Here is a 25,414-nt window from a genome sequence, read left to right as displayed (position 1 = left end):
CTATTAGGTACATTAAACCCCAAAAAATGTTTTTCATGTTTCAGATAGAGAATGCAATTTTAAACAACATTCCAATTTACTTCTATTATCTAATTTGCTTTATTCTCTTGATATCCTTTTCAGAAAAGCATATCTAGATAGGCTCAGTAGCTGCTGATTGGTGGCTGCACATAGATGCCTCGTGTGACTGGCTCACCCATGTGCATTGCTATTTCTTTAACAAATGATACCTTAAGAATAAAGCAAATTAGATCATAGAAGTAAATTGGAATGTTGTTTAAGATGGTATGTTCTATCTGAAACATGAAAGAAATTTTTGGGGTTTAATGTCCCTTTAAGTAAAAACATCTAAATGTGATGGAATTGAATTTTAAACCATTGATCATTTAAAATCTGTCCCAGCAGCTTTTGTTTCTAAGTTAAAGGACCATTAAAGGGACATGAAACCCCAAAAAAAGTATTTCATGATTTAGATAGAGAATACAATTTTAAACAACTTTCCAATTTACTTCTATTATTTAATTTGCTTCCTTCTCCTGTTATCCTTTGCTGAAAGATTTATTTAGGCAAGCTCAGGAGCAGCAAATAACCTAGATTCTAGCTGTTGATTGGTGGCTGAATATTTATACCGATTGTCATTGGCTCGCCCATGTGTTCAGTTAGAAACCATTAGTTCACTGCTGCTCCTTCAACAAATTATACCAAGAGAATGAAACAAATTAGATAATAGAAGTAAATTAGAAAGATGTTTAAATTGTATTCTCTATCTGAATCATGAAAGAAAACATTTGGGTTTCATTTCCCTTTAAATACAGTAGAATTGCATAATTAACAAGTGCATAATAAAAAGACAATGCAATAGCCCTTAAAGTGATGGTAAATTCTCCAGCATAAAGTCACATATAATGAAAGCTCCTGTGCTAACTGGCATATCGATCTGCTTTTAGCATTAAAAAGTCCAATCTACCTTTAATAATTATGCTTTTTTTCCGGCTCCGGTAATTGCTGTAATGCAGCCTCTGTCACAGAATTTCTCTTTGGCTTCCTTTACTGGCAGTTGTTTTAGCCAATCAGAGCCTCACCATGTGCCCCATGTAAAGTATTGACAGCACGCTCCCGTACTTGTAACTCTGACTGCAAGAAGAACTGCGCATGCGCAACTCGCTACGCTGTTTGCGCATCAGAGTTACAAGCACGGGAGCGTGCTGTCAATACTATACATGGGGTGCATGGTGAGGCTCTGATTGGCTAAAACAACTGCCAGTAAAGGAAGCCAAAGAGAAATTCTGTGACAGAGGCTGCATTACAACAGTTACCGGAGCCGGAGAAAAACCTTAATTATTAAAGGTAGATTGGACTTTTTAATGCTAAAAGCAGATCTATATGCCAGTTAGCACAGGAGCTTTCATTATATGTGACTTTATGCTGGAGAATTTACTATCACTTTAATTAGAGAAATATATCTATTTCTGACAAATTTTAAAATCTACTTAAATTTAGCACCACTTCCTGCATCATGTGACAACCATCAGCCAATCACAGAATGATATGTGTATACAGTAGTAGCTAGTGCCTCAGAAAATATGCAAATAAAATGACTGTGCACAATTTGATCATATAATTAAATTGGAAAGTTTCTTAAAACAGCATGCTCTACCTGAATCACAAACGTTTAGTTTTGACGTTAGAGTCCCTTTAAGTAAGTTGTAAAATTACTTATGCAAATTTATGCTAATCACCATAGCATGCAAAAAAAAAAAGAAAAGAAAAGTGGCATCCCTAGTTGTGATGAGAACGATTTAAATTACCGAAGAACATCCTATGGCTGTTGCCTTTGATGTTTGGTGTGTACTGAGCGTTTACTAGGGAATCTTCAGTTTGAGGTGTAAAGAGGTTATAGAGTTAATTAATTTTACTAGAATAAAAACACAAAAGAATGTGACTGTGCAAACAAATGCTAAAGATTTAAAGTAATTAAAGAAATTAGAAGTAAATGTTTAATACCATAAACATAAAAACACAGGACACATATACAGAATAAATATTATACAGCCCAACACAGAAAAGTTCATATATTAGGAGGAGGCCTCAAAATATCATAAAACTGTCAGTTCCTTTTAAGACCCTGCATATGCCCAAGAAAGGGTGATATTAGGAGGCTCTGCCTGTATGACATATGTTGGACACTGTATTATATTTATTGCGTATATTTTTTCTGGGTTTGATTTACATTTAATTTCTATATTCACTAATCTGTAGCATGTTTTTAAGCAGTAACCTTCTTTTATTTTTGTCTGTTCTTATAGGCTCCTAGGCGAATGTCCCATTGTGGTTACTGTTTGATTATTAGAATAGTGCAGACAATCTGTACTGGATTTCTACAGCTATTGAATTTTCCTGTTACAGACAGTATGTGAGGAATGAGAGGCACTGGGAATATATATTTATGCTGACTGCCTGATTTTCAGGGCACTTGTGCTTTAAAGGGACAGTCTACTCAGAATTTTTAGTGTTTAAAAAAATATATATACTATTTAACTCTGTGATTATCTTGTATCTAAGCCTCTGCAGACTGTCCCCTTATTTCATTTCTTTTGACAGACTTGCATTTTAATCAGTGCCCTCTCATAAGTAATTTGATGGGAGTGAGCACAATGTTTTCTATATGGAACACGTGAGCTAACATCCTCTAGCTGTAGAAAACTATCAAATGCATTCAGATAAGAGGCAGCCTTCAAGCGCTTAGAAATTAGCATATGAGCCTACCTAGGTTTAGCTTTCAACTAAGAATAGCAAGTGAACAAAGCAAATTTGATTATACAAGTACATTGGAAAGTTTTTTTAAATAGGCATGTCCATATCTGAATCATAAAAGTTTAATTTTGACTAGACTGTCCCTTTAATGCCTGCACCATTGTTCCAGACAGTTTAATGAATGTGTTATAGTGGTTTGTTGTAAGAGCTTTGATTAACATCTTTTGCTTTGCCTTTAAATTGCTTTGCTCCAATGCTGTTATACTAGGCTGGTGTTAGATTCCAACAACCTCTTTCTGCTGACTGCTTTGACTGATCACACACCATGTGAAGTTATTTTGCCCAAGCCAATTTAACCTTATTATTTTCCATTATTGGAAGTTTCTATTTACATTATAAGGTGTTACACTCACATAGAATTGGTTATGTTTTAGACGTTATAACAGTGATTAGTTACCAGACATGGCAATTTTAATTAGGCTAGTGTTTGTTCAGAACTATGCAGGTGTGGGCGCCCTACTTGTTGTGCATTGGATTTATAGCATTAATCTCTGTTATAGAAGATGTTTGTAATAGATCAAAAACTTGTTAATTTTGTGTGTAATCATTCTTTCCTCTTTAAGTGTACAGTACATACATTTTAGCACACTTCTTTCATAGTTACACCTAGTTTCATATTAAAAGGGATATGAAACCCAAATTTGTCTTTAATGATTCAGATAGAGCATACAATTTTAAGTAACTTTCTAATTTACTCCTATTATCAATTGTCATTGTTCTCTTGGTATCTTTATTTGAAAAAGCAGGCATGTAAGCTTAGGAATCGGGCCATTTTTTGTTCAGCACCCTGGGTAGCGCTTGCTGATTGGTGGCTACATTTAGCCAAGATACTAAGAGAACAAAGAAAAATTGATGATAGGAGTAAATTAGAAAGTTGCTTAAAATTGCATGTCCTATCTGAATCATGAAAGAAAAAATGTGGTGTTTCATATCCCTTTAAAAGTTGATAAAGATGAGTTAAACATAGAGTGAAATCTTAGTGCTAGATTTCTGTGTTTGTTTAATATACAGCAATTTTAAGATGAAGTTTTGCTTGGAATATAATATTTTAGCAAGATTCTTATTACCATCAGCAAGTTTAATTATTAGCTTCAAGGGACACTGAACCCAATTTTTTTCTTTTGTGATTAAGATAGAGCATGCAATTTTAAGCAATTTTCTAATTTACTCCTATTATCAAATGTTTTTCATTCTCTTAGTATTTTTATTTGAAAAGCAAAAATGTAAGTTTAGATGCCGGCCCATTTTTTATGAACAACCTGGGTTGTTCTTGCTGATTGGTGGATAAATTCATCCACCAATAAACAAGTGCTGCCCAGGGTTCTTGACTTTCTTTTTCAAATAAAGATAGCAAGAGAACGAAGAAAAATTGATAATAGGAGTAAATTATAAAGTTGCTTAAAATTGCATGCTCTATCTGAATCACGAAAGAAAAAAAGTTAGGTTCAGTGTCCCTTTAAATATCTAGCTATAGTTGGACAGCAAATGTGAATCTACAATAAGCAAATGAAAAAAAAAACCTGCCAGACGTTCAGATAATAAAGTTTATATTTAAAGTTCTTACATTTGCAGAAAAAATTAGACATGTTTTGTCAACCATATTTTCTCTGTACAGGATTTCATAATGGATTAAAACCAATCATACCATTCATATGCCTCTTGTCATTGTATGTGTTCAATTGGCTCCCAATATTTGCATTGCTGCTCTGTAGTTGACTTTAATTCTGTGTTTTATCACTTTTCAGGTGTTAAGTACTTAGTTATATGCAAGCAACAGTTCAATAATAAAGCACTCATTAGACTCATTAGAGTGTTTACTGTTTTTACACCATGTTCCTTTCAAGAGGTCCAATGTGTTGGATTTGAAAAATCCAAACATCCTATAAAAGGCTGCTGAAAAAGTGTATTTTGTTTAATGGTATTGAATTGTCCCCAAGCAAGGCAAATGGGTATTATCACACCACAAAAACATTTGGAAACCTTATGAAAAAAACATTAGCATAAGGTATTCAAATTTGCAAAGGAAATCATATTAATTGGTATGTAGGCAACAATTCTTTTGAAAAATCCCTTTAATTTAAGTCAATTTAAATGTATAGGGCCTTAATAGCTGTAAACTTAACTGAGGAGGTCTGAACACATATTGGAAAATAATTTCTTTCTGTATCTCTCAGCAGCTAATAAATATCCTTTGTACCCCTCTCAATTTCATTGAACACATTGTAGTAACTCCAGCTTGTAGCAGTCACTTAATTAAATCCAAATATTTAATATTCCTAAGAACATTTGGCATGTGTGGGACTATGCATGCAGGAACTTCTCATAGCTACAGTGGGCCACAGGCTATGAACACCCTGGGCTTAACGTTTATAGTGGCATTTCGGTTTGGCTAAAGTATCTGTTGTGTAATTAATTCCAACTTAAATATAGATGTGCTGCTGTGAAAGATTTAATAAGTCAGTCAGAGAAAAAACAATAGTATGAACACATTTTTTTGTATGGTCACCTTTTAAATGACAGCTTTAAAGAGACAGTAATGCTGATATTTAACATACATTATGCACATGGATGGTGAGTAGACAAGTATATGCAGTTATATAAAACAGACACCAAAATTATTTTTTATATTTAATCATGCATCATAAATAAATCACTTAATTGTAAAAGATATACAAACAAAACAAACATTTTAAAGGTATTTAAAAATATCTTTTTGTTAGCAAAATCTGGGTTTTTCTTTTTTTTTGTAGCCCTTGCACATAACCCTTGAAAAATGTATAGTATCTTGTTTGCTATAACTAATTAGGAACAGATGTGAACACTGACCAATCTCTGTGGAGCTTGCACAAGGTTCAGTGTTAAAACTTCCACAGAATGCACTCAGTCTTTGTAGCGGCAGTTAAAAAACTAAAATTTTTACACATTAACCCTTTAAGTGGCACGTGGTTGTCATCCACACAATGTATTTATTAAGGACTAGTGTTAAAGTCTGTTTACACGGGTCAAAATGTTTAAGGAACTGCAGGAACCCGCCCCCCTCAAATGATTGGCCGCCCACCTGCCTGCCTCCTGCCTGCCTCCTAACCCTCCCACGCCACCAACGATCGGTACCACCACTGCCAAATGCAAGACTATTTCTGCACTGCCCCACTCATGGGGCATGCAGAAATAGCGCAATCTCGCTACTTTTAGCGAGATTGCGGCAGAGAGAGGCCCAGGGCCCTGTACAAGCTGGTCCTTAAGGGTTTAACGACAAGCGCCTCCCTCTACTGCGCATCGGCGCTGGTTGTTAAGGGGTTAAGGCCAGGTATGTTTGTCTTGCGCAGTCTCTACTGCACATGACTGCATCGGACAATCCCTGGTAGGGTTTCCATTTGTGCGTCCAGGTTTGAAGCTGAGTCAGGCCCGGACATGCAAATGTCAGGGTTTGGTGAGAAACAGCCACAGCCAAAAAAAAAAGGTGACGTTTATTTGCAACCTGCTGCACATGCCTTTGTTGCATGTGTCTTTGTGTTTGTCAGTGTTAATCCGTGATTGTGAGTCTGTGTGTGAAAGAGTGAATGTATTTCTCGGAGTCTGAGAGAGAATGTTTGTTAGTGTGTGAGAGAGTGTGTGCATGAGAGAGTTAGTGTAGTGGCATGAATAAATATGCATTTATTTGTACAGGGGCTCTTGGGAGCCCCTGGGTACAAATCAAAGTTGCCTAACTGTACTGAAAGGCCCTAATTTATATGTAGATAACCCCTTCTTTTTACTATAAAGTTTAGGTAGAAAAACACTCACAGATATTGTTTTTTTTATATAATTTTACTTAAAAATTGCATTTTTTCACCATTTTTGTTGCAGACATCATACATGGCATTATAAACAGGTATAGTAGTAAAGATAATCACGATTAAGGGGCATTTGCCCCGAAACGTCGTGGTGTCTTTGTCTGTTCCTGTAATGCAACAATAAAACTGACGATTATTTGCAAGGAGGACTGTGGTGCTGTTTTTTTCATTAGAAACAGGTATACCTAGTTAAAGTCTATCTGCGCCATTAATCCAACATAATTATACACATATATACACCAATATATACACATATAAACACATAAATATAGATGTATACACATATATACACACCTATATATACACATATAAACACATAAATATAGATGTATACACATGTATACACACCTATATATACACATATAAACACATAAATATAGATGTATACACATGTATACACACCTATATATACACATATAAACACATAAATATAGATGTATACACATGTATACACACCTATATATACACATATAAACACATAAATATAGATGTATACACATATATACACACCTATATATACACATATAAACACATAAATATAGATGTATACACATATATACACACCTATATATACACATATAAACACATAAATATAGATGTATACACATATATACACACCTATATATACACATATAAACACATAAATATAGATGTATACACATATATACACACCTATATATACACATATAAACACATAAATATAGATGTATACACATATATACACACCTATATATACACATATAAACACATAAATATAGATGTATACACATATATACACACCTATATATACACATATAAACACATAAATATAGATGTATACACATATATACACACCTATATATACACATATAAACACATAAATATAGATGTATACACATATATACACACCTATATATGCACATATAAACACATAAATATAGATGTATACACATAAATATACATATGATATACTGTATACATAAAATAATGTTATAGTTTAAATCTGCTGGGTCTTCTGGAAAAAAAAAAGATAAATAATATATGTGGGTTTCTCAATAAAAAAATGGCCTACAGTAGGGCCTAAAAGTAGCATTTTAAAATTGCAAAACAGCTCAGCACAACAGTGGAAATGGCTCAGCCGTTAAAGGGGCAGTGTACCCTAAATTTACCTCCCTTTTAACTTGTTTCCAAACATCCATTTTACCTGCTGGAGTTTAGTAAATTGTTTACAAATAGCTCCTTTACTTTTACATTAGGATTTGAAGTAGCTGATTTGTCCTGTGTTATCCCTACCTATACTGAAAGTTTCTATATTTTAAAGGGGCAAATTACTTATATATTCTAAATCACTTGAAAGTGAATCCATATAACTGTAAAAAGCTAAAAAGGTAATATCACCAGAACATCTCTATGTATAAAAGAAATATATTTTACCTAAAAATGTCTTCATCAAACAATAGTAAGTGAACAATTATACTTCAGCTACTGCCCAGTTGCATGGTTGAAAGAAAAAAAAAGCGATAGCCAATCAGCATCGGCAGTGCTGAGGTCATGTTTTGCCTTACTGTGATCTCTTGATATTTTACTGAAATCTCAATCATAGTAAACTTCCTTAAAGGGACACTGAACCCAATCTTTCGTGATTCAAATAGAGCATGCAATTTTAAACAACTTTCTAATTTATTCCTGTTATCAATTTTTCTTAGTTCTCTTGCTATCCTTATTTGAAAAAGAAGGCATCTAAGCTTTTTTTGGTTCAGAACTCAGGACAGCACTTTTTTATTGGTGGATTAATTTATCCACCAATCAGCAAGGACAGCCCAGGTTGTTCATCAAAAATGGGCCGGCATCTAAACTTACATTCTTGCATTTCAAATAAAGATACCAAGAGAATGAAGAAAATTTGATAATAGGAGTAAATTAGAAAGTTGCTTAAAATGTCATGCTCTATCTGAATCACAAAAGAAAAAAATGGGTTCAGTGTCCCTTTAAGCCGAAAAGGGAAATAACATGACTGTGCTTTCACATGCCAGATGCACGCTCCTTTGCAAGTCTCGGGACTAGCATCCTGATTGGCTGGAATTGTGACACATGGCTAGTCACAGTGCAGCCTATAGGGTGCGTAAAAAGATAAATGCCTCACTAGGTTAGACCGTCACAGGGGTGGGAGGATTCGTTGTTAGGCACGATTCCATCACGGCCGACAAACTTCAGTACTATAGGAGGGATAGGGTTCACCTAGAGAACGTAGCCCTACATATCTTTATTACTGATATTAGGAATTCTATAGTAACCCGCCTATAAGCAGGTTGTAGTTGATTATGGTGGCGACAAGGGTAGCATTTTCATGCTATCTTGTGACGGGAGGTAGCGGCCCTGTTGCGTAGGAAATGGCAAAAAGGGGTGAGCGATGACCGATCTGAAAGTGAGAGGGGTGGATGTCCCCAAGTGCACGTGGGGTGCCCCTCCTTCCCCTTGTGGGTGGGTCACAAAAGCTTGAAACCCCTCAGTAGCGTTTCCTTGAGCAGAGAGACTCTCTGCTGCAGTTTCCGTTTTTTGGGCCCAGCAGCGCTGGGTTATGTTTTAGTGATAAGTTATTGCTGCCATCTTGCCTGTCGGTTCATTTTTTTCTGAAGTTATTCAGTTAATAAATGTTTTGACCCGTGACGGTCAAAAGTTTTACCCACACTCAGTTTCTGTGTCTTATTTATTCCTTATGGTTAAGTTATTTAAATCTCAAAGTTATGATAAGTTCCTCTCTGCTGGTAACAACTGATAGACATTTAATCCCTTAAATGTTAGTTTTAAATGTTTCTATCTCTGGGACAGATTATTAGTGGCATGTTAACAGTTACGCATGAGCGATAAGGGGTTTATTGAGGCTGCATGCGTTGGGTTTTCTGCTCATATTGAAAGTAAATGTGATCAATTGTGTGCGCAATTTAAGTTAACGTGTCGGGTTAGCTCGACCTCAGAGCTCTGGTTAACTGTTTTGCAAAGCAAAAATGTCTCACAAAACACACCAAAAACACATTGCAAAGTACAGTTACACTCATAATAACACTGTCTAATAAAAATTATTCAAAAAGAATATCGCACAAAAAAGTTATAAAGATATAAGGTCTTAGGTGTTAGAAAAAAAGGCAGGGAAAGGGCTTTAACATTGAGATACATACATATACATGTCTAAAGCTGTATATGTGTGTGTATATATATATATATATATATATATATATATTTACATATGCATTTGTGTATTTATATGTGTATATATGTATTTATATTTGAATATATGTATTTACAGACATATATACACATATAAACACAAAAACAGTTAACCAGAGTTCTAAGGACACGCTATCCTAAAGAATGTTTACTTCATATGCGATCGCAAATACTTTTAACTTGTAATATGAGCGATAAACCCAATGTGCGCAACTGTTAACGCACCACTCATAATCTGGCTCATTAAGGGAAAACAATTTTACATTACACTGTTCCTTAAATTACAGGAAAAAGGGAAAACAAACCATGAAATGTTACTGTTTTACTAGGGAATATTAAATTGTTTGAGTTTAATTTGCCTTTAAAAATATATATTTTATTTATATAGATAAAATTGTATTTGTACTGGAGCTGTAACAGTTGGAGGGTGTTTCATCTACATCACTGACAGAACTGTGGGTGGCATCTCTACGAGTAGGGAAGCTGACTGGGTTATTTGCAGATTTTATTAACTTCAAGGGCATAAGACTTCTCACAACCAACAGTGAAAATATTGTCTGCCTTACTGAAATAAAAATCAAAGAGAAATAGGTTCTCGCCAAGTAGGGCTTAAAGGGCCACTAAACCCAAAATCTTTCTTTCATGATTCAGATAGAGAATAGAAATTTAAACAACATTACAATTTACTTCCATTATTTATTTTGCTTCATTTTTAAAATATCCTTAGAAGATAGAGAAAAAATCTCACATATATATATATACACATTTACTTTATTTATTTGGGAAGAAAAAAAAATATTATGAGAAAGTTGACATGCTTAATTCTGTAGAGTAAATAAAATCAAGGGTTGAAAAACCCAAATGCTGCCTTAAAATATATCCACTTTAAAAATATATCCACTTTAGGTGTAGCCCACCCTACTGACGGTGAAATGTTTATGTGCTATAAATGTTGCTCACTGTGCTGTTGTGAAGACAAGATCATGGTCAAAATCCTTTAAATATCAGCTGTAGTTGCATAAGATGCCCAATGCCTATATCTTGCAAATAAAATAAGAACCTATTGCTAAGTGGTTAAAAAAATTACAATCGCAACCACTTAAGAAACATACTTGATGTTAATGTCAGTGTTCATAAGTATAAAATATTTGATGTCTGTTTTTTTACCATAAAGTTAGTGTAGGGCCCAGCATAGGCCTGGAGCGTGCTAAGGGTTAAGGCTATAGGATAGTGGGATAGGAGAAGAGGGTTGGTATAATGGTGCAACATTGTTGCAGAGTAGGGAAGGCCCCTTCTTACCGGTTAAAAGCTGAAGCCTTCCAAGCAACTTCCTCTTCTCCATGCGATCCAGGCTGAGACGTGTTTTCCTGTGCTTGATATTCCATCATGCATCGTTCAAGGCGTTCTGTTCTCCCACCCAGGCGCTACCAGGATGAACAGGATTCATCTGGAAATGCAAAAGCAAAAAAGCAGATAAGTAACCCTCCACAAAACATGGATGAAATAGACTTCATCCCTGCAACACAGCATCAAGAAGTTATATCTGCACAAATACATTCAGATGATTTTGCCAGAGTCTCAGCAAAATCAGGGGTTAGAGCAGGCCGCTAGGGTAGTCAATCCTCCACAGGAAATTTTTTATATTATACCTAGCATGCATGTCACTTAATTATTTGAGGGAGTACCTCCATCTGCTATGTCAGCAGTGTCTACCTTCTTATCCTCTATTGCAGCTGCTATAGCTGCTGGTGGGTCCTCTCCTCTGGCCACAGGACAAGCCCCATTTGTAACTATGCAGCCTCCCCCTGTTATGCAGGCACAATATCCCCATATGCAGCCTCATGCCCTTAATATAGTACAACTGGAGGCTATCTTTTCAGGGCCTAGTGTCGTTCAGGCCGCTTCTGCCTCAACACATTTGGATCTTCAACTGTGCCAAAGGGCAATTTCTGAAAGAAAGGCTGCACTTTATGGGAGCACAAACCCTGCTAAAATATATTCTTTACATGCCCATTTGCGCCCAAAAATAATTTAACGCATACATCAGGGAAAGTATGTAAATATTTTTGATTTGTCAGTGGAAGCATACAGGCAGCGCGAGAAAAAGATTTTATCGGCCTTACTCCTTTGATGAATGGCTGCAATGTTTTAGGGTCTTCTCATCATGCTTTTTGGAAAAATACCCCTCCCAAAATCTGGCCATATTAAAATATTCTGATACCATACATTGGATCCAGCGAAATCATAGTGAAGGGACTTGGAGGGAATATGATGCAGAGTTCAAGTGTAAAATGGCGGGGATACCAGACATGGACTCCTTGCACACATGCCCTTATAGCGATACAACTGCACCTCACTGACGAGACACACAGAAGGCAGAACAATCGTCTGGGGTTGTTGTTTCTCTTGTTCAGAGAAGAATTGCCTGGTATGTTGGTGCTGGACTGTCATTGGGCAGGATCAGACTGATATGCTACAGGATATTTTTTCTCTGTGAAAAGGCATAGTGTGCTAAAAGAACGCGCACCCTGAGATGAAATAAAAATGAAGAGGCATGGAAGTTATTCTAGCTTTTGTTCTATCTCAGGAGTGCTGTTCTCTCTCTTCTGGTAAAATGGCGGGTAATCTCATTCTGTCATTCGACTATACTGACACCCAACTCTGGCAGCGTATGGACCCCCACGGTGCATCCACATCTTCCCCCTCCAATTTAAATTCCCAGTCATTTCGGCCAAATAGAAACAGAAAAAGGGGTGGTACATGCTGGGCATTTCAGGAGAAAAATATGCGTCAGGGGCAGCGCATGCACCTTTAGACACATCTGTAGATTTTACGCAGGCTCACATCCAGGAAATGATTGCAACAAACGTAAAGAAGGTGCCACGACCTATAAGGCCCGAAAGACATAAACCCCAGTGAAGGTACCTGCACTTGAGCCATGATTGCTGGCTTATCCCGATCAAGCAACAGCCAGAATGTTATGGGAAGGTTTTACCTATGGGTTTAACATTCCCATATTCAAACATATAAAAGGTTCCAAATTTCACAGAAACTTAAATTCAGTCTACCAACACCCACAGGCAGTGTCAGACAAAATATGTAAAGAATTGGCCTTAGGCCAGATGGCTGGCCCATTTTCTTCACCTCCCCTACCCAATTTGGTAATTTTACCCCTAGGGGTAGTTTCCAAAAAGGAGACCGAAAAATTGTGTCTCATTCAGCACCTCTCATACCCGAAAGGTAGCTCGGTCAATGATGCTATCGACCCACAACTCAGCTCTGTGCGCTACCAATGTTTTGATAGCGCACTAGATCTCGTTAGGAGGGCGTAGCAGGTGCTCTATTGGCGAAATTGGATATTGAGTATTGCTGCTTCACCCTTCAGTTTTCCCGCTTATGGGATGTAAATTCCAGGGGATGTATTATGTGGATCGTTGTCTGCCTATGGGCTGTTCCCTGTCTTGTGCACTCTTTGAGGCCTTTAGCACTTTTCTTCATTGGGCAGTGGCCTGTAGTGCCGGCAGTGATTCCATAGCTCATTACCTGGATGATTTCCTACTGGATCAGGGGAATGTTTAGCATTAATGAACAATATGTGCAGCCTTATGTCCAATTTTGGGGTACCGCTAGCGGAGGATAAAACACAGGGCCCCACATCGTGCCTAGTTTTTCTAGGCACCGAGATTGGCACAGTAGCAATTATCTGTAGGCTGCCCTCAGAGAAGATACAGGTCATGCTGGGAGCAGTTCGAAAGGGCTGTTTCCACTAAAGTTATGTCACTGAAGCAGTTACAATCCCTCTTAGGCTTGCTCAATTTCACCTGTAGAGTTCAACTGTAGGATAGAAAGACAGCTTAGTAGCAGAGTTAAGCCCAATTGCAGAATTCCAGGAGACTTAATAGCAGACCTGGTAGTTTGGGAAACTTTTCTTCAACAGTTTAATGGAGTGCGAGTCTGGCACTCTGGAGCAATATCTAGTCAGCTTTTCACCGATGCAGCTAGATCACACAGCTATGGGGCTTACTTCCAGGGGGAGTGGAGTGCGGATCATTGGCTGAGTACATGGGATGCTCTGGGCTTGACTCGCAATTTAACCCCCCTTGACGTTTTTCCCTACCTCCCATCCCCTTCTTGGCGGCTCACATTGTAAATGGAAGGGCTATGGCTAATCAACCTAGGCCTCAATAAGTCCATAGCGTTAAGGTATGACTCTCCTTATATGTGCATATTCTTTTTCAACAAGAGATACCAAGATAATGAAGCACATTTGAAAATAGAAGTAAATTTAAAAGTGTCTTAAAATTACATGTGCTATCTGAATCATGCAAATTTAATTTTGACTTTTCCTATCCCTTTAAATATAAAAATAGATTAATTTATGTGTGAGTGTATCTTAAATATCTTAAACAAATCAGTAAAGAACTGAAAAAAGAGTACAAATGTAGCACTCACAACATTAATAAGTAAATAATTTGTATTGGAACAAAGGATGAAAAAGAAAATAAAACTTAACTTTTATTAAATGTTGCTAAAAAAAAGGGTACGGGGGTAACTAGTTTTAAAAAAAAATGCAAATGCCTACTTCAACACGGTAATGTAACAAAAAATCAAGTTTGGAATAAGATAAAAAAACCTCACGGTCAAAATAATACCTGAATAGTAGGTGACCCTAGGAAATTCTATCTGTTACACAACCTTAGCAGTATATGATAGCTATGTCTGGGATTGCCAATAATATCTGTGTATGAAAAGCTGATTGCTGTGTCCTGATGGAAACTCGCTGTAAAGGCAGACTTATCTGCTATTTGTTGATCCAGTAAAATGGTAGGGCACAAGTTCTCCCTCACCTTAGGATATATGAAGATGCTGTTAACCCGGGTTAAAGTTGCAGTACAAACTGCACTGGAATGTCCGTTTGTGTTTCAAGGTCACAGAAACAGCGAGTTTCCATCAGGACACAGCAATCAGCTGTTTTTCTTTCACGCTGCTGGAGCAGCGAGTAACAACCTGAGAAGAGCGGAGGAAAAGTCTGTGACGTCAGACGCCGACTCACATGTGCAGAGGTTTGCACACTTCTATCCCCAGGAACGGCAGTTACTGCAGCCGCGGTCCGAGTTTTGACTGAAGGTTTTTTCCTTTCCTTGGTAACACCCTCTGAACACCCTCTGAACTCACGGTACAGTACATTGTATGTAAGGATTCCAGTCCTGCTTTTACTTTTTGCCTCAACTCACCTTCCTCACCTGTACTTAAGGCATCACCCCGCCCCAAACAAGTGCTTAGTTGTTGAGTATTGTTTGCTGAAACCAGTGCTCTCTTTCTTATAAGCTATATACTTATCAAAAGAAGATTTACTTCTACTACTTTAACATTTGGATTTACAAATACCAGCTGCAGTTTGGTCACAAAGGGACTAATAACAACTAGTCTCATTCATCCTGAAGATTGCTATTCCAAGAAGTATTAAGTTATTCAACTCCACATCTCTACAGGAATTGCTATCTAATTTCCAACAAGAGGATTCTACCAACTACTACTACGGTATTAGTATCAAATCTAATTTACCTTGGATGCCTTTAGTAACGGCTAATTACAAATTTCATGTTTCCTTTTGAACTTTTGTAAATTGACTTTGTATCTCAGAAATTACTTTGATTGCAACGTATGTTTTATTTAATTCTATGAACTTCCTTTGAATACATTCTCATACCGGACAGTAACGGACTTTATGTGACGTCACACAGCTTCATACATCTCAGCGTGCCATACAGCTCCTTACAACTCAGCGTGTCTCACAGCACCAATTGCAATCACTAGTCTGTGTTCAGATTTCCACGCTGCAAGCATTTCTCTGTGTGCTGTGTCTCGCAGCAGGTCACGCCCCTGTCAGCAGCTGCAGTCTGTGTGTCTCACATCTCTCATGCCTCAGTGCTTATTACAATGAACACTATCTCTCACATTTGGGTTTGAGCACAATTATTGTCAAAAGTTGTTATTAATAATAATACTTATTTTCAGCCTCTAAATATTTATATGGTATAACGATATTATATAACCATATAAAGACTTACTGCCATTACTTATAAAAATCACTCTGAATAAAACAGTCTATGCTGATATAATAGCCTGTACTTCAGTTGTGAAACAAATATAATTTATTTAGACTCTGCAGTTGTGATTCAAATAACCAAGGAACCTGATATAACAACTAAGCCCTAAAATATGGATCCAGCAGAGCTTCCTCAAATTGTTTATAATTTAACACAAAGAGTTGACCAACTTAGTCAAGCCTTTAGAGAGTTACAATTAGAAAATGAAACTTTAAGAAAAGTAATAAAAGACACTGTCTCTATTAAACAGAGCCTTCCTGACAATCTGTCAGAACCAATTATTGCACCTCCAGATTTTTTCAATGGAGATAGGAATTTATACCGTCAATTCAAAAATGCTTGTCTGCTTAATTTCACCCTTAAACCTAAAACATACCCAAATGATAGGGTTAAAGTCCTTACAATGATAAGCTATTTAAGAGGTGAACCTCGCATTTGGGCAGACACTCTCTTTGAGACAAATAATGCTGTTCTTTCATCTTTTTCATCTTTTCTGGATATCATGGATGAATTATACTATGATTCTAACCTACAGTATACTTCTGAGAAAAAGATGAGGAACTTAAAACAAGGTAACAAACCTGTTGAATGTTACATAACAGAATTCAAGCAATATTCTATTGACTCTCAGTGGAACGCCATTGCTTTAAAAAACCAGTTCAGGCTTGGACTCTCTGACGCAGTAAAAGATGAATTAGCCCGAACTGAGTTACCTGAAACATTGGAAGGCCTTATGAAGCTCAGCAGGCAAATTGATAGGAGATTACGTGAAAGAAGATTTGAACGTCAATACCCTGAAATTGTTCATAAGAAGGATAAGGTTTTAAACCATCCCACTTCTAACAGTCCTCATACTGGTTCAACTGGTGCTGAAGCAATGGATATAAGTTTTTTTAGAGGACCTCTAACTCCTGAAGAACGTATCAGAAGGAAGACTAGAGGCCTCTGCATGTATTGCGCATCCTCATCTCATACTTTAAAGGATTGCCCATCTTTGCCACAGAACAAGAAGAGTAAGTACCATACCAATCTTTCTCTCCAGTCAAAGCATAACAACCCTCTTCATTGTTCTTTACTTCTTTCTCTACAGTGGGCAAATAAGCAACTGACCATTCCAGCCATCTTGGATACAGGAGCACAAGGAAACTACATTGACAGTTCTCTGGTTTCTAAAAATAAAATACCATTGATAAAAAAGTTGTCTCCTATTTTCCTTCGTGTGGTTGATGGCTCTGAGATATCATCAGGGCCAATTACACATCATACCATCCCGCTCTCTGTCACTACATTAAAAACACATCATGAACATCTCACTTTTGATGTAATCACTTCTCCATTATTCCCAATAGTACTTGGGCTAGCTTGGTTACAGCTACACGAACCTGATATTAATTGGAAATCCTTAAAAGTTCAATTAAATTCTGATTTCTGTCAACAGACTTGCCATAGAACCTTTTTTCACAGTTTATCCTCCACATCAGAAACTCTGATACCAGAAATGTACAAGCAGTTCTCTGAAGTCTTCAGTAAGAAGGAAGCAGATACCCTTCCCCCACACAGAATCTACGACTGCCCTATTGAACTGAAACCTGGAACCACGCCACCTATTGGACATTTATACCCACTTTGTCAACCGGAACTGGATCATCTAAAAACTTACCTAGACGAAAATCTAAAGAAAGGGTTTATCCATCCTTCGGTTTCTCCTGCTGGTGCAGGAATGTTCTTTGTGCGGAACAAAGACCAATCTCTTCGGCCTATCATTGACTTCAGACAATTGAACAAAATAACCATAAAAAACCGATACCCTCTCCCCCTCATTCCTGAACTCATAGAAAGACTCAGGCATGCTCAGATTTTTACTAAATTAGATTTGAGAGGGGCGTACAATTTAGTGCGTATCCGTGAGGGGGATGAGTGGCTTACCGCTTTTAGAACTAGGTATGGGTTGTTTGAATATCTAGTTATGCCTTTCGGTTTAACTAACGCACCCGCAACTTTCCAGTTCTTTATTAATGACATTTTCCATGATCTCCTTGACACATGTGTTGTTGTCTACCTAGATGACATTTTAATATATTCCACAAATCTAGAAGAACATATCAAACATGTTAGTTGGGTTTTAGCAAGACTCCAAGTCCATCGGCTATACGCCAAATTGGAAAAATGTATTTTCCACACCAACAAAATAGAGTTCCTGGGTTACTCCATCAGCCCAAATGGGATTCAAATGCAAGATAACAAAGTGGAAGCAGTAAAATCATGGCCCACACCTTCAACACGGAAAGAACTACAAAAGTTTCTTGGTTTCAGTAACTATTACAGAAAGTTCATTCGCAATTTTTCTAAAATTGCAAAACCTCTGACTAAATTAACTAGTGCTAATTGCTCTTTCCAGTGGACTAAAGAACAGGATGATGCCTTCAACTTCCTAAAGAATTCCTTTTCATCTGCCCCCATTCTGAAATATCCTGATCCAAACCTTCAATATACCCTAGAGGTGGATTCTTCAGATTATGCTCTTGGCGCTGTCCTCTCCCAAAGACAGTCTCCTACAGAACCACTACACCCAGTTGGGTTCTATTCAAAAATTATGACTCCAGCAGAGATCAATTATTCCATTGGGGACAAGGAACTTCTAGCCATTAAAAGAGCCTTCGAATTCTGGAGACATCTCCTTGAAGGTACCTCCCTACCTATAGTGATTTATACGGATCACCGGAATTTGGAATATCTACAAAATAATAAAACTTTATCTGGACGTCAAGTGAGATGGAGTCTTTACTTTAGTCGTTTCAATTTCCAAATCATGTACAGGCCGGGTTCAAAAAATGGGAAGGCAGATGCACTCTCTCGACGAGATCCAAGACCTATACAGGAAGACTCTCCTACTAGCATTCTTCCCCCTGCTCGATTCCTTGCTATCCTATCTCAACAGGATAAGGAATACCAATCTGATCTTTCTTCAGAAGACCAAACCCTACTAGATAGCCTAACCCTCCAGGATGGTTTTTACTTCCATGGTTCTAAACTTTATATTCCAGAACGTTTCAGACAGAAAATAATCAAAGATCATCATGACCCTCCACTAATTGGTCATCCAGGAATCAAACGTACACATGAGCTCATCTCCAGAAGTTACTGGTGGCCATCGATGAAAACCAGTATAAAGGAATATATACAACATTGTACAACCTGTACAGTATCAAAACCAGAAAGGAGACCTCCCTATGGCTATTTAATTCCTTTGGAAGTACCGGAATCTCCTTGGTCTCATTTGGGAATGGATTTTATAGTTGATCTACCACCTAGTTCTGGACAAACCACCATTTTAGTTGTTACCGATCATTTTACTAAAATGGCACATTTTATTCCTTTTCATAAGTTACCCACTTCCATTGAAACAGCATATTTATTTCTAAACCACATTGTACGATACCACGGGTTACCATCCATTTTAACTACTGATAGAGGAACCCAATTCACCTCACGCTTCTGGAAAGCACTCACTAAAGCACTCCAAATCGATCAAAGGTTAAGCACAGCCTTCCACCCTCAGACTAATGGCCAAACTGAGAGACTCAATCAGTGGCTTGAGCAATATCTACGTTGCTATTGCTCATATCATCAAAATAAATGGACTTCCTTTCTCTCCATGGCTGAATTTGCTTATAACAATACCATTAACAGCACTACAAATTACTCTCCCTTTTTCGCCAATTATGGTTTTAATCCAAGATTCACTATCCAAACGACTTCTACACATGACTCACCATCTGTTGATGTGCTAACACAAAACATAGCTGAAAATTTCCTACATTTACGAGATAACATCAAACAAGCTCAGGCTTCTCAGAAGAAATTTTATGATTTACGTCGTAGAGCTTCTCCGAAATATTCTATAGGGGACTATGTTTGGTTATCTTCCAAAAACATTAAAATGCACTTACCAAGTAAAAAATTGGCTGGGTTGTTCCTTGGCCCATTCAAAATTCTACACATCATCAATGAAAATGCCGTCAGGCTTGATCTACCTGATTCTTTACCCATCCACCCAACTTTCCATGTATCATTATTGAAACCCTACTTGGGAGATAAACCTGATGTACCTCTTCTACCCCCTTCTCCTATTCAATTGGGCACTGATGTCTATGAAGTTTATGATCTTTTGGACTCAAGATTTTATAATGGGGAATTACAGTATCTGGTCCGATGGAAAGGGTTCGCCCCAGAGGATGATACTTGGGAACCTCATGCACACATTAATGCTCCAAAGCTTATTGCTCGTTTTCATAGACGATATCCAAACAGACCTAAATTCCAACCCGTGGTCGGCTTGCTTGAGGGGGGGGATCTGTAAGGATTCCAGTCCTGCTTTTACTTTTTGCCTCAACTCACCTTCCTCACCTGTACTTAAGGCATCACCCCGCCCCAAACAAGTGCTTAGTTGTTGAGTATTGTTTGCTGAAACCAGTGCTCTCTTTCTTATAAGCTATATACTTATCAAAAGAAGATTTACTTCTACTACTTTAACATTTGGATTTACAAATACCAGCTGCAGTTTGGTCACAAAGGGACTAATAACAACTAGTCTCATTCATCCTGAAGATTGCTATTCCAAGAAGTATTAAGTTATTCAACTCCACATCTCTACAGGAATTGCTATCTAATTTCCAACAAGAGGATTCTACCAACTACTACTACGGTATTAGTATCAAATCTAATTTACCTTGGATGCCTTTAGTAACGGCTAATTACAAATTTCATGTTTCCTTTTGAACTTTTGTAAATTGACTTTGTATCTCAGAAATTACTTTGATTGCAACGTATGTTTTATTTAATTCTATGAACTTCCTTTGAATACATTCTCATACCGGACAGTAACGGACTTTATGTGACGTCACACAGCTTCATACATCTCAGCGTGCCATACAGCTCCTTACAACTCAGCGTGTCTCACAGCACCAATTGCAATCACTAGTCTGTGTTCAGATTTCCACGCTGCAAGCATTTCTCTGTGTGCTGTGTCTCGCAGCAGGTCACGCCCCTGTCAGCAGCTGCAGTCTGTGTGTCTCACATCTCTCATGCCTCAGTGCTTATTACAATGAACACTATCTCTCACATTTGGGTTTGAGCACAATTATTGTCAAAAGTTGTTATTAATAATAATACTTATTTTCAGCCTCTAAATATTTATATGGTATAACGATATTATATAACCATATAAAGACTTACTGCCATTACTTATAAAAATCACTCTGAATAAAACAGTCTATGCTGATATAATAGCCTGTACTTCAGTTGTGAAACAAATATAATTTATTTAGACTCTGCAGTTGTGATTCAAATAACCAAGGAACCTGATATTGTATCTGTTTGTGGCACAAGCTTTGAAATCCAAGCCGCTATTTCATACAATTGTTGCAATACTGTTGCTCATTTGCATACGGCTATCTGCACTTGACTATACTTATGAACGTGGTGCTTATCATTTTATTCAATCTCTTTGTTTTTAAGTTATAGTTTATAATATCAGTGTTATGCCATACTTTTTAACATTCCCTTGATATCATAATTCATTAATTGTTTTCTGCAAATATTTGCTGAGTATATATAGGTTTTTATCTGCATTTTTAACTAGGACCTTTTTCTGAATTTCATTTACTCTACAGGGAGACGTCCCTATATCTAGTGTTTATATATTTTTGTGTATTTTGTTTTGTGTGTTCATTAAATTCGAACATTAATCTTTATATGGTGTGTATACTTTTAGCTTATTAGCGCACTCTATCCTGAAGCTTAGGCTTCGTTACTGGTTCTAAATTTTTAAACCCTTATCCCGCCACTCCCGGACCCCTCCGCCACCTAAATAAACATATTAACCCCTAAACCTCTGGCCTCCCACATCACTACCATTAACTAAACCTATTAACCCCTAAACCACCAGCCCCCACATCGCTATAAACTAAATTAAGCTATTAACCCCTAAACCTAACAACCCGCTAGCTTTACATTAAAATTACAACATCCCTATCTTATAATAAATTAAAACTTACCTTTAAAATTAAAATAAACTATATTAAAATATTAATTAACCTACCCTAACTATTATACTATAATTACATTAAACTAGCAATTTAATGAACTATATTACATATTAAAAAACCCTAACCCTACTCAAATTATTTAAATATACTATTAAAATAACTAAGTTACAAAAACAAACAAATACTAAGTTACAAAAAAACAAAAAAAACACACCTAATCTAATAGCCCTATCAAAATAAAAAAGCCCCCCAAAATAAAAAAACCCTAGCCTACAATAAACTACCAATGGCCCTTAAAAGGGCCTTTTGCGGGGCATTGCCCCAAAGAAATCAGCTCTTTTACCTGTAAAAAAATAATAATACAAACACCCCCCAACAGTTAAACCCACCCAAACAACCCCCCAAAATAAAAAACCTATTTAAAAAACCTAAGCTCCCCATTGCCCTGAAAAGGGTATTTGTATGGGCATTGCCTTTAAAAGGGCATTTAGCTATTTTACCTGCCCAGACCCTACTCTAAAAATAAAACCCACCCAAAAAAACCTTAACTAAACCTAACACTAACCCCCGACAATCCACTTACAGTTTTTGAAGTTCCGCTTGAAGAATCCATCCAGCCGACAAGAAGTCTTCATCTTTGCAGCCTCTTCTATCTTTTTCCATCCGGCAAAGTCTTCATCCATGCGGCCTCTTCTATCTTCATCCATCTGGCGCTGAGCGGATCCATCCTGAAGACATCTGGCGCAGAGCTCCTCTTCAATACGGTCGCCGTTGTAAACTGGAACTTGAATGCAAGTGACGTCATCCAAGATGGCGTCACTTACATTCCTATTGGCTGAAAGGTTCCAATCAGCCAATAGGATTAAAGCTGCTAAAATCCTATTGGCTGTTCCAATCAGCCAATAGGATTTGAGCAGCTCTCATCCTATTGGCTGTTGGGGGGGGGGTTGTATTTTTTTTTACAGGTAAAAGAGATGATTTCTTTGGGGCAATGCCCCGCAAAAGGCCCTTTTAATGGCTATTGGTGGTTGTTTTTTACTTAGTAATTTTTAATAGTATATTTAAATAATTTGAGTAGGGTTAGGGTTTTTTAATATGTAATATAGTTAATTTAATTGCTAGTTTGATGTAATTGAAGTATAATAGTTAGGGTAGGTTGATTAATAGTTTAATATAGTTTATTTTAATTCTAAAGGTAAGTTTTAATTTTATATAAGATAGGGATGTTGTAATTTTAATGTAAAGTTAGCGGGTTGTTAGGTTTAGGGGTCAATAGCTTAATTTAGTTTATGGAGATGTGGGGGGCTGGCGGTTTAGGGGTTAATAGGTTTAGTTAATGGTAGTGATGTGGGAGGCCAGGGGTTTAGGGGTTAATACGTTTATTTAGTGGCGGCAGGATCCGGGAGTGGCGGGATAGGGGTTAATAACTTTATTTCGTTGCGGCGGGGTCCAGGAGTGGTGGAATAGAGGCTAATATTTTATGTAGGTTGCAGCGATGTCGGGGCGGCAGATTAGGGGTGTTTAGACTCGGGGCTTATGTTAGGCTGTTAGGTGTAAACGTAACTGGTTTTCTACCATAGAAATCAATGGAATATCTGGCAGCATCGAACATAAACTTTCACTGCTTTCAGACTCCCATTGATTCCTATGGCATCCACGGCCTCCAGGGTGGCGGATTGAAAACCAGGTATGCTGGGCCGGAATAGCAGCGAGCGTACCTGTTAACTATTTGATAACTTTAAAAAAAGGTCAAATAGTGCCGAAAGTGTATTCGGAACATCTGTAATGATGTAAGCATCAATCTGTGTCGGATTGAGACCAGCGGATTGTATGTTATGTTAAGTCACAAATTTCTAATTTTGCCGGTCTGTAGGCTTTTATAACTAGGTTGAATCAAGCTCGCCACAAATACTCTGCGGAATTCCAGCGTATTTGCAGTTGACGGCTTGATAAATATCCCCCTAAGCATCAAAAAAGGGTCAAAAAGTTGTGTTTGCTTTTCAACATAGGATAAAAAATGCCTCTGAGTAAGAGCAAATCAATGCACTTTGGAAATACCAGATACCTGTGCCTGTTGATTACCAATAATACGGCAATGGTATAAAGAGTCAAAAACTCTCTGGTGATACTAGAGACCTTTCCCTTTTAGTTACCGATAGTAATGCTTAGTGTGGAAAAACAAAGCTCATACTAGGAGAACAGACATGTTGTATTTGCTGTCCAGCGTATGAATAATAATAATACCTCCAAGTGTGAGTCAGTTGTTTTCTCTCTGTAAATATTTTTCATACACAGATATTATTGGCAATCCCAGACATAGCTATCATATACTGCCAAGGTTGGGTAACAGATAGAATTTCCTAGGGTCACCTACTATTCAGATATTATTTAGACCGTGAGGTTTTTTTATCTTGTTCCAAACTTGATTTTTTGTTACATTACCGTGTTGAAGTAAGCATATGCATTTTTTTGTAAAACAAATTATCCCCGTACCATTTTTTAACAACATTTAATAAAAGTTAAGTTTTATTTTCTTTTTCATCCTTTGCTCCAATACAAATTAACATTGTGAGTGCTACACTTGTACTCTTTTTTCAGTTCTTCACTGATTTGTTTCAAATTATTGATTAGTACAAGCACCATCCCCTGTGAGATAATTACTATTAAGTAAACACATATACAGGAACGTTTATTTAATTATGAGTAGTGCCATTGGTTTTTCTGTCGCATTTTATCTTAAATATTCCCATACTTTGTACATGTAAATGCACTAATAGAATTTTTTATTTTTTTTACGAAACTCGGGGGGACTTTTCCAGTCCGTGCAAAGTGTCATTTAAATGGTTGAATGGTTAAAGAAATTCGGACACATCAAGTAGTCACTCTCAATACTGAATTAAATTGAAATGATGCTGCATCAAGCTCAGAGAGCTGTCTGTGGTGTGTATTGTGCATGGGATGACTTGATTTGTGTCATACAAGCTACTGCTGACTGGCTGAGCAGGTATGGTTTTCAAATACCAGTGCACGAGCCCTCACAGCATATGTGCGTATGCCACTGAAAAACAGTAACAATTTTTACTAGAAGCATTTTTGCTAATAGAAGTTTAATGTAAAAATGCTTCTATTTAAAATTGAAATGTGCCCATACACATTTAAATGTTGGCCTTTCAACCCCAATGCATTGCAAAACAGATGTTATAAAATAATTTAACACATTCATTTTGTTTACAAGATTTTGCAAATCAAGAGGATTTCAGGGATATACTTCATGAAAAATCTAGTAGAATCAAAGTCCCTGCTCACATGTGCTCTAGCCAGTAAGATGTGTAAATGAGCCAGTGATCTGAACTAACCAGCTGTGTAGACACAGACTAAGGTAAATGTCCCTCAGCTAAAAGTCCCC

This window comes from Bombina bombina, chromosome 1, assembly GCF_027579735.1.
Source record: "Bombina bombina isolate aBomBom1 chromosome 1, aBomBom1.pri, whole genome shotgun sequence".
Taxonomy (NCBI): Eukaryota; Metazoa; Chordata; class Amphibia; order Anura; family Bombinatoridae; genus Bombina; species Bombina bombina.
The sequence above is the reverse complement of the archived record's forward strand: the minus strand, read 5'-3'. Positions refer to the sequence as shown.